The following is a 6365-nucleotide window of genomic DNA, read 5'->3' on the forward strand; positions in this document are numbered from 1 at the left end:
TAAAAAACCCACTACTGTGGAGTCAGTTCCAACTCATAGCCACCCCATAGGGTTTCCAAGGCTGTAAATCTCTGCAGAAGCAGACTGCCACATCTTTCTCCTGCAGGGCCGCTGGGGGTTTCCACCCGCCAGCCTTTTGGTTAGCAGTCAATCGCTTTACCCACTGCGCCACCAGGGCTCAGTTACTGACCATGGACTTAGCTTTTCTTTTAATTAGACGTATTGGTTCTGATTAAAAAATGATTAGAAAAAGATGAACTCTCTTAGTTTTGACTAAAAAGACAATGTAGAAGATTAATTTTAGGGGTATATTATTATAATTCTTTTTCTTGACCTGCAACTTGATGATTAGCAACCTAAATGAAGTAATAATAAATGATTAGATAAGAAACTGGGCTCATGTGACTTCCAGTCACCTCTGTCTCTTTCCAGCATGATAAAGTGTAGAGCTGACCTCTGTGGAATTCACCTGGATCGCAGCAGCAAAATGCAACTGCAGTTCCTGAGTTTATCGGCTCATTCGACAGCCAGGGAATCCCAGGACCCGTGAGCAGGAGTTTGTTTATCTCCCCTGAAGAGCTGCATGCTTAGGTTTGCTGGAGGGTTTCCTGAATTAACCTGTCCCTCCTGGTTTTCCATTGTAATGACCACCCAAATGACAAGTTCAGCCTGCTGGGTCATATATAGTACTGTATTCTCTTGGCCTTGGCATGTGCGTGGGCCTGGGGGAAACCCAGGGTTACAAGGCCTGTTTCCTTTTGGAGCAGGAGGAAAGCACATCCAGTCTGGTGCGCGCTCTATGCCGAGCAGGGCCCTGGGCCCCCAGGAAGGTATCACTGCTACTTGACAAATGGAGGAACTGAGGCTCAGCGAGACTATATAATTTTCCCAAGGTCACCCAGTTAATAAGAACCTGGTGGAGCCAGGATTTAAACTTAAGTCTTCTACCCCATGGGCTGTTCTTTGCGCAGCTCTACAATGAAGCCTTGTCAGACTCTGAAGAAATGTATTGCTCTCTCCTGTCTGCCTGCATCTTCTGTATATATGCTGCCTTGGCAAATTTTCCTCGTGCTGAATGGATGTCTGTGACCATGCTTTCTTTCCACCTCACTTATTTAATCTCTTTAGGAGGTCTGTTGTGTGAAGTCTACCAGCGCTGAAAGTAGTATCACTCACTCGTTTGCAGTGAGAGCTGGGAAGACTGAGACAAGATGTGTGTGTTTGACGTTAGGGTTGGGGGCTTGAGTTTTTACTGTATGTATTAGGGTGCTGGAGCCCTGGTGGCGCAGTGGTTAAGAGCTTGGCTGCTAACCAAAAGGTCGGCAGTTTGAATCCACCAGGTGCTCCTTGGAAACCCTATGGGGCAGTTCTACTCTGTCCTACAGGGTTGCTGTGAGTCAGAATTGACTCCACGACAACGGGTTTGGGTTTGGTGTGGTTTATTTGGGCGCTATGAATGTATGAATGTGGCAGAGGTAGGGTGGGGGAGTTTGCATCATCCGTGATCTCTGCCTTGTTGAGTTTACAGTTGAGTTGTTGGGGAGACTATTGAGACATATGCAGAGGGAGTAACAATTAGCTGAGATGTGCCAAAAGTGAGACCAGGTGTAGTATCCCGGCAGTAGGCTTGGATCTCAAGTGTTCCTGCCCAACATTTGTGTCATGAATGAGCAGGGCTTCAGAGGACGGAGCTGTCACTGTGAACTTGTGAGGTCAGGGATGGTTTCATATTCGATATGGGTCTTAAGTCTTACAAGATGGTAAGGATTGGATGGGTGTGGGAGTAAGGGGAAGTGGGCTTGGGATGATGGGCGGGGCCACTTACCAAGCTGATAACAGTTGTTGTCCAGTTGACTCCAATTCATGGTGACCCCGTGTGTGTCAGAGTAGAGCTGTGTTCCACAGGGTTTTTAATGGCTGATTTTTCAGACATAGATCACCAGGCCTTTCTTACAGGGTGCCTCTGGGTGGACTCGAACCTCCAACCTTTTGGTTAGCAGCTGAGTGCATTAACCATTTGTACCACCCAGGGACTCCTCATCAAGCTGAGGGCCTTACATAGCAAGGTGAGGAGTTTGCGTTCGGGCCTCCAGGATGGTGATAAGGAGCCACTGTAGGTTTTCAAGCACAAGAACGGCCCTGCTGATTCTGCTGGATGTGTGGGGTAGATTGGCGCTGGGGAGCAACCCTATACACGTCTGTATTTAGGGCATATGAAGCAAAGGCGGCAGGATCGTCAAATCAGTCAAGGCCAGTGGATGCCGCTGTAGGAAGTGAGTGGAAAAAATAGGCGGTTACAGGAGCACCTTTCCCTGCGTCTCTTGCTGGGAAGCAGCTGGCGTGGTGGTCGGAGACCGGGAATGAGGACGTTTCTTTATACTGTCTGTGCCTTCATTAACTGGGCACTGTTATGTGTTAGATTCCATCACGTGGAGCCACATGAACTTTCCATGTTGGTCAAGGCTGGTAGAACTATGGGCAATTGCATATGGTTCAATGTAATCGAATTTAAAGATTAAGTTGTTGCTGGAGATGAGTGGATGGTGAGGGCTAGCCTTTGGCTTTCTGGTCAAGTCGATCGGGGTAGGGATGGGGACAAGGCTGCTGGCAGTTAGCCTGGAGGTACTGGGTGGTGAGACTGGTCTTGAAGGCTGAGTTCCTCCTCTCCCTGTTGTTTGCTCTTCCTGCCTACGGACCAAGCATTCAGGGTCTCCTTATTTTTTCGTTTTACCTTTAAAGAAGTAGAGAAACATTCGCTCTACTAAGAATTTTACAGGAGGGTGTGTGGAAGTGGAGGTTTGGAGATGAGAATATGTGCATTCCGTGGTTGTGTCTTCTTGGTTCTCCCCAGCAGCTTGGATACATGTGGATACATCTGCACCATCTCTGTCACTCTCAGTTATGGTGGGGAGGTGGGGGACTGAGTTCTCACTCTTGGTGGGGAGGTTTTCAATGAACTCTTGAATGCCTGGGCAGTGGGCTGAGCATGCTTGGTGTTGGTGTGGTGGATCTGAGTTGCTCTGACTTCACATACTTAATGTCTTTGCCCTGGTCTGGCGCCACCCTTGTGGAGTGCCTTAGGCTGAGCTCTCTAATATATGGATATGGCTCACAAGGTTGCAGAGGCTGGCAAGTTTTAGTCTGTGGGTCAGGCTGGAGGCTTCTCCTGACTCACGTCACCTCAGGGCCTGACAAACCCAAGATCAGCACATAAGATGGCAAGCTGCTGGCTCATAGGCTGAGGAGGCTAATGAATCCCAAGACTGGTACACAGTACAGTAGACTGCTGGCTTAAGTACCAAGAACTGGATGTCAGATGATGACAAGCCGGATGCAGGGTCCAGAGCAAGCGAGCGAGCTTTGCCGGAATGTTCATATATACATTGGATGCAGGCCACACCCCATCGTGGAGGATGACTACATCATTACATAACTGCCAAATTACGTCATTACTTTTATGGATTTAATTATATCCCCCCAAAATGTGTGTCAACTTGGCTAGGCCGTGATTCCCAGTATTGTGTGGTTGTCCGCCATTTTGTGATCTGATGTGATTATCCTATTTGTTGTAAATCTTAATCTCTGTGATGTTAATGAGGCATGATTAGAGGCATTTATGTTAATGAGGCAGGACTCAATCTACAGGATTAGGTTGTATCTTGAGTCAATCTCTTTTGAGATATAAAACAGAGAAGCAAGCAGAGAGGAGAGGGACTTCATCACCAGCAAGGGAGAAGAGCCAGGAGCGGAGCATGTCCTTTGGACCCGGGGTCCCTGTGCTGAGAAGCTCCTAGACCAGGGGAAGATTGATGACAAGGAGATTCCCCCAGAGCCGACAGAGAAAGAAAGCCTTCCCCGGGAGCTGGCAACCTGAATTTGGATTTCTAGCCTCCTAGATTGTGAGAGAATAAATTTCTGTTTATTGAAGCCATCCACTTGCGGTATTTCTGTTATAACAGCACTAGATAACTAAGACAATTACATAACTGCCAAACTACATCGTTACATAACTGCCAAACCACTGAGAACCACGGCCCAGCCAAGCTGACACACAACCTTAACCATCACAGTGAGCCTTTCTGAGGTTCAGGGATGGGGTGCTCCCAGCTTTCTCCCCTGACCACCAGGGTTCAAGGCAGGTTATGAGATATCATCTGCTGAAACTGGCTGAGCACAGCCATCCCAGGGAGCACACCCTTCACCTCCTGCCCTGACTTGGGTACCACTGGGCCAGATTGTCTGTCATCACCCCCAGACTCCACAATTTCAGTATCTGGACCTTGAGGTGTAGTGATCTCATCATGACTTGCATCCCTGCCATCCTAGGTCACCACTTAACATGTGTGCCCCACCATTGTCTGTCCTGTTCCCCAAGTGCTCCCTGACATCCACACTGGACGTTTCTCTGGGGCCCTCCTGAACCACCTTCCATGGTGAACTGTCCTGCATTCCTGATGTATTCACTGAATGCTCCCATGTCCTCATGGTTCTCCCCTGAGCGTCCCTCTCCTCTCCCTTCCCTGGAATAGAGAATGCTTCTTTTCCAGGGATGGTGGATCTTATAGGCAGGGATCAGAATTTAGCTTCCCTGGACTGCTGCAGAGCTATTATTATTTTTCCTTCCTATAAAACCCTTCCTTAGTTGGGGCTTATATCACCCAGTAATACAATTTACCCCTTTCCTTTGTCACTGTTATCTTGTGACTACCTAGACATTTCTTCACTTTACCAGCGTCTTCCTCTCTGCCCTGAGTCTTACCATCATCGATGATAATCTCAATGTCCATACAAACAACCTGTCCAGCCCGTGGACTCGTGGCTCCTCGGCCCCTCCCCTCCCTTCCTCTCTTCTCCTTCATCTCCTCTTTTCTTTCTCTCTCTCAACATCAGTTTATCTCAGATAGAAATGGGAGCAGAGAGATTAGAGAGATTATGAGAAAAAATGGGTATCAGTTTTCTGCAAAGAAATAGTTTAACTGTAAACGTGATTGTGAAGCTCATAAATGTATGGCATGTGGGAAGCTGAGTACCAGCTGCTACTTTGTCACCTAGGCTGACACCTGTGTTGAGCTGGAAATCATTCAGAGCAGATTGTACTTTATGATTAAAAACCCAGAACCACTCTGTGTAATATGCTGGCCCAAACTGCCCGTCCTGGCACAACTGGAGTTTCTACTATAGTTGATTCAAATACATTTAACATAATTATTTTTAAAAATTTTTAGGAAGCATTCATGGCAGATTCCTACAGCCCACCTTCATGTTTAAAAGAATTACACATGCTATCATTTTCTTTTTAACTTTCCTGACCAGGACAAAAATGGGGGAAACTGAACCATTTTTGATGCAACTACTTTACTGTGGCTGGGTACAGTTGTCTAGGAAATGCAAAGTCTTGTACTATTCATGCACATTCTCATTATTAAAGCTCTGAACATTAATATGACCTTGGTTTCTTGTTTTCCTTTTATTAACAAGGAAAACGTTCCTATACCTAAACTGAAACCTACTTCAGCTTTCTTATTCCAGCCACCAATACAGGAAAATCTCAATCAGAGCTGTAAGAATAGCCACCATGTAATGTTGGTCTGTGAGTTCTTCTGATGACAGGTGATGCTGTGAATGGTAGACTTCTACTTCATCAATAGATTACTATTAAAATTAAATTATAATACAAAAATATTTACACCCACTCCTCACTTATCGACATAGGTAGGTTCCAAAGACCAGGTCATTATGTGAAAATTGCCGTTATGTGAAAATGGAGAATGACCACATCAGATCACAGAATGGAAGATGACTACATCATTACGTCACTGTCAAATTACATCATTACATAACTGCTGAATTACATCATTACATAACTGCCAAACCACTGAGAATCATGGCCCAGCCAAGTTGACACATAACCTTAACCCATCACAGCCAGCATTACTCTTGTCTCACACCTCAGTGTTTGTTACTGCCAGACGTACATTGTTAATGCACAAAATAGTCAGATAGCAGATTTTTTACCATTGTCATAAATGCAGAATGTTGGATGACGAGATAGCCAATAAGTGAGGAGTAAGTGTATTGAGATAGAAAGGACAGTATTAGTCACTGGCAATTACTATGTCCTTACTGTGCCTCAAGCCCTCTGTTTAGTGAATTGTAATCATTTTCTCATTTACTCCTCACAAACCCTGGAGGAAGGTGTTATCATTCCTATTTTATAGATGAAAAAACTGAAATGTAAGTAATTTGCCCAAATTCACATAAATGGTAAGTGGCCATGTCAGGATTCAAATCCAGGTCAGCCTCAAACCCTGTGATCATAACCACTTCATGTACTGCCTCACCTTGAATGAGTCGGAAGTGACGCT

Source organism: Trichechus manatus, unplaced genomic scaffold, assembly GCF_000243295.1.
Source record: "Trichechus manatus latirostris isolate Lorelei unplaced genomic scaffold, TriManLat1.0 scaffold00049, whole genome shotgun sequence".
NCBI classification, from domain to species: Eukaryota; Metazoa; Chordata; class Mammalia; order Sirenia; family Trichechidae; genus Trichechus; species Trichechus manatus.